Source organism: Cajanus cajan, chromosome 2, assembly GCF_000230855.2.
Source record: "Cajanus cajan strain Asha chromosome 2, NIPB_CcT2T_4, whole genome shotgun sequence".
Taxonomy (NCBI): Eukaryota; Viridiplantae; Streptophyta; class Magnoliopsida; order Fabales; family Fabaceae; genus Cajanus; species Cajanus cajan.
In genome coordinates, this window is record NC_138518.1 from 3125555 (window position 1) to 3138829 (window position 13275).

Below are 13275 nucleotides of genomic sequence, written 5' to 3' on the forward strand. Positions count from 1 at the left end.
GGACTTAGAGAATAAAATTCACATGTTACCTAAACCATAAAAGGTTAACATGCAATAGTACCAACACTCAAAGAAATTACCAACGTTCCAATCTCTCATCAAAATATCAAAACTCTAATTCTCAGATACAATCTCCTTGGATTCAATTGCAATCACTATAGATTCTAGAAATTCCAATAACCGTAAACTTTCGACAAATTAATGTCTCACTCAAATCCAAGATTCCAATTTTCTAGTTGATTAGCAAGGCTTCGTCCACTACTACTGGCACGTATGCTCGCAATACGAGCGACACTACTCAACCACTACCTCTCTCGTAAGAAAGGAGTATCAAAACAATTAAGCAATCATGAATAGCATCAACTAAGCAATATCATGTCTTTCAACTAAATTATAAAAAGCAATACACAACTAAGCACAAGACTAACGTCATCAGGGAAACGTCATCATTATCCTTCTCAAAACATTGTTAGAGTACACACAATTAAATAGCAACCAACAAAATCAATCATCATACTAGCACATCAATAAATTTCATATTCAATTCATTCTATCATCCATCTACCAAACAAGCATAGTAGACTCATAACTCACGGTCGATTGGATCGACCTGCTCTGATACCACTAAATGTGACACCCTTACTACCCCAACACATATATAATATAATTTAATTAAGAAGAATAAACTTTCAAAGGGTTCGTAAAAGGGTTCACATAAAACTACAAAACTGTTCTTTCTTCAATATAAGAAAATGACTGAAAAATAAAAATTGAAAGGTAAAATTTTAGAATTTACAATTTTAAAATCATTTATTACAATACCAAATCCACATAAATATTCTGTCCTAGAAATCCTCTGCCCCGATGTCACACTATCAGAGCATTCCCATAATTTAACTGTTGGCATTCTAGATGCCACTCGTAGCGGGATCTTCTTCACCTAAAATATCCACACTTTATACGGTGAGAATAGAAAATATCTATATGCAAAGTACATACAAACACATCACAATATAATCTCATCATAATTCATTATTTAATAATATATATATATATATATATATATATATATATATATATATCAATCATTCATCATCTTCACATCTCAATTCACATACATATCTCAATCCATCATAATCCATACCAATTATACAATTTACAACATCATTTCCATATTCATAATTCATGTCAATCTTACAATTAACAATATCATTTCCACATCCATAATTCACACCAATCTTACAATTAACAATATGCCAAGACCTCGCCACATCTGACACAAGTGATACGGGTTAATTGCCTCACACAACCCACACCATACCAGGGTTCTTATCATCCCTGATCATCTAGGAGTACGCTCGTCCCTGAAGCATCACCTACCTAGGGTTCGTATCATCCCTGATCATTCAGGAGTACGCTCGTCCCTGAAGCATGAATGTGAGGAACCACAATCACATTACAATCCATACAATCTCTTGCAATTAACCCTATGTCAGGGCTGCCATAATCGACATAAGTGGTGTGTGTTAACTGTCTTACTCATCCCACACCATACTAGGGTCATGCCCTCCCTGTAGCACCATTTACCTAAGGGTCGTGCCATCCCTAGTCACTAGTGTGAGGAAACACATCACAATCACAACCTTAATCATGTCCATACAACATCTCATCTCATATCACGATTTCATATCACATACACAATTTCATATCACATACTCAACAGATAAGTCTAATAAAATAAGGGTTTACACATCCTCACGCAATTCACCATGAATACTCATTATAACAATAATATAAAACTCAGTTAATTCCCCAGTTTAATACAATATTAAATCAATAGAATTATCAATTTACTATAACATTCATAAATGTAATAATAATCAATAAAATTAGCAATTTAATATAATTTTAATACAAACGATAAAATCTCCAATTATTCCAAAACCCAACTTACAAGCATTTTTCTACAATTTCGTTCTCCTTCTTAGATCATCATTCTTACAAATTAAATATGTATTTCTAATCCTCAACACATACAGAATCTACTAGGATAATCAATTTCTCAAACAGAAATATTCTAATTTTCTCCAAAACCTAGCTTACAAGCACTTTTCTACAATTTCGCTCTCTCTCCCAGAGCATCATTTTTACAAATAAATCATATATTCATAATCCTAAATTCATATAGACTCACTTAAAACCAAGAATTCTCCAAACAGAAATAATTATAAAATTAGGGTTCTTCCTCTACTCAATTCCCTCATGTAACTCTACATAAAAATAATTCCTTTTTTTCCCCCGTACCTGGATAAATAGGAACTCGGGCAGAACCTCCTCCTCTTTTTCCTTAAACAAGGATCGGAACTAAAACTGGAGCAGAACCTCATCCTCTGAGTTCCTCTTGGTCTTTAGAGAGAAGAAGAGGAACGAAAGAGAGAACAGAAGAGAAGAGAGAGTGAGAATGAGAGGTGTGTAGAATTGAGAGGATTTGAGGCCTATTTATAGGATTTTTCGCCCACCTACCACTACGGCCCGTTCCAAAATCAGAACGGCCCATTCTGGGCCCTTCAAGCCTACGTAAATTTTTGAACTGGAACGGCCCGTTCCCAAACCAGAACGGCCCGTTCTCAAACCCAGCAGAACGGCCCGTTCTGCTTCCAGAACGGCCCGTTCTGCTTCCAGAACGGCCCGTTCTCCAAACCAGAACGGCCCGTTCTCCCATCAGAACGGCCCGTTCTCCCATCAGAACGGCTCGTTCTGCTTCTACAGTTTTGGCCATACTCACTATTCCAGAACGGCCCGTTTCAAAATTGAAACGGCCCGTTCTGGGCCATGAATTGGGCCTTTGGCCCACGAAAAATGGGCTGTTACAATGGCTAGTTGTATAGTATAATCAAGCAAAGATTTAGGTAGTGGTGATGCTTCCTACTGTAGGAAAAAAAGGAGAGGGTTAGTTCTTGCGAATATTTAGAGGTTAGAATTGCTTAATATTGTGAGAACAAACATTGTACTCACTCTATATAGTTTCATTCAATCTTCCCATTAAAATTTCAAAAGATCATTGAAATAACTGTTATATGTTGGTGAGAACAATTGTCTTGTATGATTATATTTCTTTATTTTATTTGGAGTGAATTTTTTTTTTTTTTTTTAAGAAATAGACAACTACGAGAACTAATGGTAACAATCCTATTGTACATGAGTACGATGATATAAGTGTGAACATATTCTACAATATAGCTTATGCTAATTGTAAAGGTAATTATTTACAACTTTGTCACACATTTTTTTTTCTATATCCATACGGACCAATACCTAGATAAAATTGTTTTATATATTGTTTTAAAATACTTCTTTTATGTTCTCTCATTGAAAGATTTCACACTGAAATGTCACTACGTTATTGTTATTGGTCTCTTGCTCGCATCCTTCTTGTGTTGTGCTAATATTATAGGTATTCTTTTTTATCTTCCTCACCCCTATTAGTGTTTGTATTGATATTAGATAAGTCTATCTATTGGTTCAAAAGCACACTTTTAATGGCTAAAAAAATTTGATTTTAGGGGATGTCATAAGCAATCTTGTTTGTACTATTAGCTCACAATTCCTTCATAACAGTTAGCAAGCCATGGAGAGATTATTACTTTACACAAGAGGAGATATAATAATACATTATATCATGATTTAGTTTAAATAAATTAAAGATTGTAATGAAATATTTAGTATGTCACAAAAATAGATAAAATATTTAAAAAAAAAATAAATTTTAAAACAAAACTAAACATTAACACACAAATTATTGCATCGATCTAAAAAATAATGTAAGGATGGTCCACGGCCATCAATCACATCACTTAAGATAAAGTCGATTTGAAAATCGATAAACTCCCTTTTCCACTAGTGCACTTAACCATCGTAATGTAGTTTCTAACTATTATTTCATGAAGTAAAAAATATACAGTTGAAACACACATAAAGTCGATTTGAAAATCAAAATTCCCTTTTCCACTGGTGCACTTAACCATCAATATGTAGTTTCTAACTATTATTTCATGAAGTAAAAAATATACAGTTGAAACACACGGTGCAATTCAATGCTATATAAAAGAAACAATCTCAAAGTGCACAAAACAATATTATGTCTAGGTCAAAGAAAATAAACAACAATAATAATAATAATAATAATAATAATAATAATAATAATAATAATAATAATAATAATAATAATAATAATAATAATAATAATAATGTAAATTAATAATTGAATCTAAAAAATATCAAGAGAAAATTACACAACGTAACTCAGCCAATAAATAAAAATATAAATTGTAACCGATTTTAAAACTATACAAACAAAAAACAAATTAATAAAGACATTTAAAATTATAATAAAATTTTCCAACACTTCTCATCCAGTTTTAATCACTAGCTTTGATTCGTTCAAAATGTTCCTCAATGTCTACATATTGTTATATACCCAATTCTCACGAGTGGGCGGATGAATGTTTCAGACTCGTATTATCAGCAATACTCAAAGAGTGCTCTTTGTTAAAAGATGTAGTCAGTCAGTGATATTATGAGCGAAGAGATATGAGTTTTAGGAAATAGAAAAATCTAGAATTCACAGAAAATAACATAAATTCAAATATGACAAAAGGCACACACCCACCATAAAAATCCCAAAATTCCTTTCATCTTCTGCCACGCATAACTTCCACGTAAGTTTTGGTGGATGAGTACTACAACATATCTTACTATTTTCATTCCCTTTATTCTCAACTTCTTGGCCCATTTGCTGATGCATGCTGAATTATCTTATCCAAACATCCCTTTGAAATAAGCTTCTCTGCCACTCAACCTCCATCAGCAGCACACACCATGCATACATGCACCGACACAACACAATTCGCAATACAATTATACAAACCTCCTTATGAACCACCAAATAAAATAGAATTTATATTGACACATGTTTCCCCCTACTACACGTTAGTCTATGCAGATGTTAGCTTTTGCGTCACTTTAATTAGCTTTTGCAACATCAACTTATGGCCGACAGCAAAAACATAATTTATTGTCGTGATCATTTTCAATATAAATGGATTTCTTTTTATCATTTAAGAACTAAAATTATCAATCTTATGTTTTCCAGAATTAAAAAGAACTTTTTATTAATTAAAGCCAATCAAAATACCAATAAAATAACAAAAATTAAAGTTAGTCAATCATAGAATCAGAAATTTGGGTGGAACTCAAAATATAATTTTCGCCTTAGAAAAATCACTATTACGACCGCGTAACCACGTTAAACAAAAAATACTTAAAACCAACCTTTTATTTCATGTGAATTAAAATGAAAGAAACATAATACATAGTTTTGAAACATTTTACAAGACAAAGCTGCAGGTTTAACCAAAATAAATTACATATAGTTTTACAACCAAAATACATGCACCAAGTTCATACCATTATTTAACACATAAAGATCACAAGCTCTCCTAATTATCAATTAGGAGACAGTCGTGGTTTAATAAGAATCTTAAGTGGAGTGGCTTTATTGTAGGTTATTCCAAGGGTTTCAGTCATATCAATAGGTTCGGTTGGTGATTCTAAGATCTCAAAGGAATGCAAAAGAATCGCAAGACTGAAATGAACAATTTGAAGGCCAAAGGTTATTCCAGGACAAATTCTCCTACCACTTCCGAATGGTAATAGCTCAAAATGATGACCCTTCATATCAATATCTTTATAAGTAGTAAGAAACCTTTCTGGTTTGAACTCTAATGGATCTGACCAAACATTAAGATCCGTGTTGATTTTCCAAAGATTTGTAATCAGACGAGTTCCCTTTTTAACATTGAAACCACTTAAAGTGCAATCTTCTGTGATTTCACGAGGTGTTGAGAGAGGAGCAGGAGGATACAATCTTAAAGTTTCTTTGACTGTGGCTTGAAAGTACGTTAACTTATTTAAATCAGACTCACATATGCATCTCTTTTTTCCAACTTGAATGTCAAGTTCTGCCATAATTTTTTCTAATATAGGAGGATTTTTCAATATCAAACATATTGCCCATATAAGAACAGTACTAATTGTATCCGTTCCTGCCGATATTATTGCCTACAAATCAAATATGTAATCCAAAAGCTTGTATAAGTGGCAATTTGTAAATAAATAAATAAAGCAAATGGATATGATATTTGCATGTTTAGGAATTTGTTGTTTCAAATACTCTCAGTCTTTGTACATGAATGTGGAAAGATATTGGCATGTTATTCCGATTTTGGAATTTTACTTTTACAATTAAATTTATATGTTTTTCATATATATATATATATGCTTTTCGTGTATCTCTACTCTCTTTCCAAAATATAGAAATGAAGTGTCATTTTATTATTATTGATGTAGTTAACGAGTATAATATGGTTTTGATTGTAATATGACAATATGACTCAAATGATTTTAAAGATTTTAATAAATGATTAAATTCTAGTTGGTAACATTATGTTATATTCTGCAATTAACAAAAAATTAGTAATGATTAATATTAGTAATTCAAAAAAATTATTTAATAGTCAAAGCTTGCAACGGTTTTAATTGTTATTATTAGTAACAAGCAATTTATTAAGGATGGATTAACTTGTTAATTGTGTTATGTTACTAACAATTAATTATGTTATATTGAAATTCATTAAGATTATCTAAGGGTATTTAATTTTTTAAGAAATTTAATTTTTTTATTTTTCTTAATATGCTTATAATTTTAATTAATTATTGATTAGTTATAGTTAGGAGTGGAAATAAGTCATGTCTTAAACATGAGATCATGGTCTGATCTCTTTAAAGTCAAGTCTAGCTTGACCTGATCTATTTAATAAAAATGTCACATTTAGACTTTTAAAAAAAGTTCATTTATATAAAAAGACTAGGCTTAGACTTATAAAAAGGTCTATTAGGCTTAATAGGTTTGCTTATTTATTTATATAATATATAAAAAACTAATATGTATATTATTAAAAATGTAACTAAACAAATAATTTATAAAACAAAAATAAATCATCGAAATTTAAAATATTTTTTGATACAAATTTTTTTTCATTATAAGTTTATAAACTTATAACCTATGCATGAGTGTACATCAACATACATGGTTATGTATGAATTAACCTTTCAGCAGAAAATGATTCATTTTTTCTTACATATTTATTTTAAAATTTAAATTTTAGTAATATTGAGTAAACTATATTTAGAAATAAATTTATTCATTTTTTAACAATTAAGTTTATTGGTCTAATTAATATTAATAATTTAAATAAGCTTTTAAATAGGTTAATGGGTCAAGTTAGACCCAACTTATATATTCAAAGTCTAGCCTGACCTGACTTATTTCCATTCTTAGCCATAGTATATTTAGTTAATTGAAATTATATATTTTGTTGCTTAAATCACATAAAGAATTAGACATAATATTGTAATTGATTATACCAAAATATAATTAGTTTTCTCACATAAATTATTGTTATGCCTATAATCAATTAGGATAAATATCAAATTATATTTCTTAATTTACCCATAGAAATTAAGAAAATGAACATAATTTGATAGTTTTGTCATAAGTTATGTAATGAATCTAATTGAGTAAAGCTTTAGCCTATAGGCAAATTTTATGTCCTTAAATTCATATATTTATATATAATTTACATCAATCTCATATTATATATGAATAATGAGTGCTTATGTTTAAACTTTGGAATTATGAAATATGTAACACCCCGAATTTGCTACTTGATTATTAATTATTTTTATATAGTTATTTTTGTTAATTAAAGGGGTTTTATAGAGGTTTGTATTAATTTAAAATTATTTAAGAAAATTTTTATAAAAATTCTATTTTTTTTACCCTGGAACGGACTGTTCCAAAAAGTGGAACGGGTCGTTCCAAACGAAGAAAATAAGTTATTTTTGTAGCAGCAGAACGGGTCGTTCCAAAAGTGGAACGGGCCGTTCCAAAGAAGAAAAAATGCCACTGTGGGTTTTTCCAGAACGGGCCGTTCCCAAAGGGAAACCGGCCGTTCCGAAATTCTAAAATTGCCTAAAGACCTTAGTTGGGAATGGCCCGTTCCAACTATGGTCAATCAGTGTTAACGTGAACTTCAGAACGGGCAGTTCTACTTTTTGAAATGGGTTGTTCTGCTTTTTGAAACGGGCCATTCCGAATTCAATACGGGTCGTTCCGGGTACACCAGGTTGCCTATAAATAGGGGCAGGGGGGTGAAAATTTTATAACTGAGGGAGAAGTGAAAATCTTAGAGAGAGAAAAAGAGAGAAAGAGAGAGAGAGAGAGAAAGAGAAAGAGAAAGAAAGAGAGGGAAAGAAAGAGGAAATCCAGAGGAGGAGGCCCTGCCCAATTTTCAACTCCGCTTATCCAGGTAAGGGGGGAATGAGAAACCTCGCTCAGGGGTGTGGGGATAATTGTTGGATAGTTTGTTTGTCGGATTGGCCCCCAATCCCTTGCCGTTGTTCTGTTTGGTTTACTTTATTCCTTGTTACTTTGTTCTTGTTACTTTGTTCTTGTTACTTTTACTTTGTTCTTGTTACTCTGTTCCTTGTTATTTTGTTCCTTGTTACTTTGTTCCTTGTTACTTTGTTCCTTGTTACTTTGTTCCTTGTTACTTTGTTCCTTGAAAGTAATAAATGAATATGGAATTAATGCTAAAAATAAATAAGTTTTAATATGAACAAGACTGTTCTTTATGAATTCCTGTGCGGACCTTATGAGGAGTATTTATGACATGACCATGTGAAATATGGACAAATGACATGAGACCTAAGAATGGACTATTGAGACAAGATATGATTATGAGAACATGAAAAATGATGACATGATATACATAATGAAATTCTGTAATAAATTAAATATTGAGTCAATGAAATAATGACTTTATGACATGCATCATATGCATATATGACTCCAGGTGTGCCGCTGTGGCCGCATACCAGTGATGTAACTTGCTAACAATGTGTACCTTAGGGTCACCGACAGTTGTGATATGCTAACCAGGTGTACTTTAGGGTCACCGACAGTTGTGATATGCTAACAAGGTGTACCTTAGGGTCATCGACAGTTGTAACTAGGTGTGTCTTATGGTCACCAGTGATGAATTGTGAAACTTCCTTATGGCGCCACATGCATGCATTTGAGTCGAGTTCATGACAGCATAGCATGATAAATGAGTATATATGTGATATTGATTATTTATGTGTATTGTGTACATGTGACTTATATATGTTGTGCGTGTGTGTGCTATCTAACTTTTATTTCTTCACCTGAAACTAAGTGAGATGTTTCTCACTCCCTTGTTGTTTTTGTATATGTTTAAATTATGTTGCAGGTGAACAACATCATGAGGATGTTGGTGATGAGGTTTAAGGCTTCAGTTGGGCATGCTCTGATAGGATGTGACATCGGGCATACCTAGGCTTGTTTTTGGGATGTTATTATTTTAAAAGCTTTAATTTTCTCTTCTTTGTAATTTTGAACGTTCTTGAGAAAAGACTAAAATATGCACCTTTGTCATATTATTTTTATTATAAGATTTGAAAGTTCAGATTAGTTTCTAACTAGGAGGCACTGCCACCTTTGCTGGAATTAATCTATATTTTTCTTTTACATGATCTCTTGAATTTTGATACTTACATGATGATTTTCTATGATTTATGAGTTACGAATGTGAATCTTCTACCTTATGATATGAGACAATTATTTTATTCATGAAAAATGTTATCAAACCATGAAAGGTTTTATTTACTCCAAAGAGAAAAAAAAATTTGTTTATATTTATTGTGTATTAATATTGGGGTAGAGGGTGTCACATTTAGTGGTATCAGAGCAGGTCGATCCAATCGACCAAGAGTTATGAGTTTACTATGCTTATTTGTTTGATGAATGATGGACTGAATTGATTGTGGAACTTGTTAGTATGCTAGTGTGATGGTTGATTATGTTTATTAATTGTATTATTTTCTTAGACAATGGCTGGTAGAAATGATCGTGCGATTGCTGATGCTCTTCAAGCATTAGCACAAGCTATGAATAATAACAATAGGGCTGAGGTCGCTCCTAACTAGTTGGAGCAATTTCAACGAAATCACCCACCTACCTTTAAAGGAGGATATGACCCAAATGCTGCTATGAATTGGCTAATGGAAATTGAGAAGATCTTCAATGTCATGAATTGTCCCCTCACTCAGAAGGTGAAGTTGGCCACCTTCATGTTGACTGCTGATGCTCACTTTTGGTGGGAAGGAGCACTTCGGAGGATGATTGATGGAGGGGTGCACTTGAATTGGGACAACTTCAAGAAGGCTTTTCTTGAGAAGTATTTCCCGGATGATGTGAGGAGTAAAAAAGAAATGGAATTTCTTGAGCTGAATCAAGGGAACAACACAGTGGCAGAATATGCTGCCAAATTTGATGCTTTGGTTCGTTATTATACACACTACCATGGTGAGGGTGGTGAAATGGCTAAATGCATAAAATTTGTAAATGGTCTGAGTCCTAAAGTGAAAACTGCAATTAACTATCATGAGATATATCACTTTCCCACTCTGGTCAATAAGTGCAATATTTATGATCATGACAATCGTGCTCATGCTTCTTTCTATAAAGGAGTTGGAGGTCCTATCCGTACTGTGAGTTCTAGTACTTCGGGTAGGAGTAAGCCTTACTCCGCTCCTAATAGATTTCAAGGGAGTAAAGCTATTGCTAATAAAAGCAAGTCATTTACTAGAGGATCCACTGTTAGTGCTACTGGAAGTGTTGGAGGATCTATGTCCACTCCTTCAGGAAGATGTGGAAAGTGTGGACGTATTGGTCATAATCAGTCTGAGTGTAGTGACAAGGAGGTTACTTGCTTCAATTGCAGGGGCAAGGGTCACATCAGCACCCACTGTCCTGAACCACCAAGAACACGTGTTATTAGATTGGATTCGCAAACTGAGCGTCCAAAAACTGTAGGGAGAGTATTTGCTCTTAGTGGTGCTGAAGCTTCTCGGTCAGAAAATTTGATACAAGGTACTTGTTTCATAGCTGAGACTCCTTTTGTTGTACTATTTGATTCTGGTGCAACTCATTCCTTTATTTCTGTCTCTTGTGTCCAAAAATTGAATTTGCTTGTGTCTTTGTTAGATTTTGATTTAGTTGTTGAAACCCCTACTAATGGTCCTGTGACTACATCCCTAGTGTGTTTGAAATGTCCTTTGACAGTTTCTGATAAGCAGTTTCTAGTTGACTTAATTTGTTTGCCTCTTAGTCAATTAGATGTAATTCTTGGCATGGATTGGTTATCTTCTCACCATGTCCTTTTAAACTGCTTTGATATTTCCTTTGGTGAATGTAAGAGTACGAAATTTCTTAGTGCCGCTGACATTAAAACTTGTTTAAAAGAAAATGAAAGAGTGTACATGATCTTAGCTTCCGTAACACTTGAGACTGATAGTAAGCTAGATGAGATTCCCTTAGTGAGAGAATTTCCATAAGTATTTCCTAAGGATGTGTCTAGTTTACCACCTGAGAGAGAGATTGAGTTTAGCATAGACTTAGTACCAGGTACCTCACCCATATCTATAGCACCATATAGGATGTCCCCTACGGAGTTAGTTGAGCTTAAGAAACAAATAGAGGAACTGCAAGAGAAACAATTCATTAGGCCTAGTGTTTCGCTTTGGGGAGCGCCTGTTTTATTAGTTAAGAAGAAAGATGGGAGCATGAGGTTGTGCGTAGACTATAGGCAACTGAATAAAGTGACCATTAAGAATAAGTATCCTTTGCCTAGGATAGATGACCTTATGGATCAACTAGTTGGAGCTTGTGTGTTCAGTAAGATAGATTTAAGGTCAGGATACCATCAGATTAGAGTGAGAGCTGAGGATGTTCCTAAGACTGCTTTTATAACTTGCTATGGGCACTATGAGTATTTAATTATGCCTTTTGGTGTGACTAATGCACCTGGTGTTTTTATGGACTACGTGAATAGGATCTTTCACCCTTACTTGGATAGATTTGTAGTGGTCTTCATAGATGATATCCTAGTGTATTCCAAGACTAGGGAGGAACATGTTGACCACCTTAGGATCGTTCTTCAAACCCTTAAGGAGAAGCAGTTGTATGCAAAATTGTCAAAATGTGAATTTTGGTTGGATAGTGTGAACTTTCTAGGACATGTGATATCCAAGGGTGGAATAGTTGTAGATCCTGCTAAGGTAGAAGCTGTGTTAGAGTGGAGTACACTTAAATCAGTATTTGAGATTAGGAGTTTCCTAGGACTAGCCGGTTATTACAGAAGGTTCATAGAGAATTTCTCTAGGCTAGCTCTTCCTTTGACTAAGCTGACGAAGAAGGATCAACCTTTTGTGTGGGATTCTAGGTGTGATGAGAGTTTTCAAGAGCTTAAGAGGAGATTAACTAGTGCCCCTGTGTTAGTGTTATCTGATCCTAGTAAGACTTTTGAGGTATTTTCTGATGCTTCTAAAATGGGTTTAGGAGGAGTGCTTATGCAGGAGGGTAAGGTAGTAGCCTATGCTTCTAGACAACTTAAAATTCATGAGCAAAACTATCCTACCCATGACCTTGAGTTAGCTGCAATAGTATTTGTGCTTAAGTTGTGGAGACATTACTTGTTTGGGTCTAGGTTTGAGGTTTTTAGTGACCATAAAAGCCTTAAGTACTTGTTTGACCAAAAGGAATTGAATATGAGGCAGAGGAGATGGTTAGAGTTCCTTAAAGATTATGAGTTTCAATTGAATTATCACCCTGGCAAAGCTAATGTTGTAGCTGATGCTTTGAGTAGAAAATCTTTGAAAGTGTCTTCTTTGATAATTAGGGAATTGCAAATGATTGAGGAGTTTAGGGATATGAGCTTAGGGTGTGAGTTGACCTCTAAAAGTATTAAGTTGGGAACTTTGAGAGTGACTAATAGCTTGATAGATGAGATTAGAGAAGGTCAGAAGACAGATCCTTTCTTATTGAGTCAAGTAGAGAAATTGAATCAAGGTGTGGAGAGTGAGTTTAGATTTGGAGTGGATGGAGTTTTGAGATTTAAGGATAGGTGGTGCATTCCTAGTGTGCCAGAGCTTAAGAGAGCAATCCTAGAAGAAGGTCATAGGAGTAGCCTTAATATCCATCCAGGAGCCACTAAGATGTACCAAGACCTTAAGAAGATGTTTTGGTGGCCTAAGATGAAGAGGGAAGTGGAGGAATTTGTGTATGCTTGCTTA

General features: G+C 33.6%; 1 pseudogene; it reads right to left on the bottom strand.

The window, feature by feature from the left end:
- Nucleotides 1-5505: 5505 nt before the first annotated feature.
- Nucleotides 5506-6027, bottom strand: LOC145954081 (cytochrome P450 82A4 pseudogene; annotated as a pseudogene).
- Nucleotides 6028-13275: the final 7248 nt, after the last annotated feature.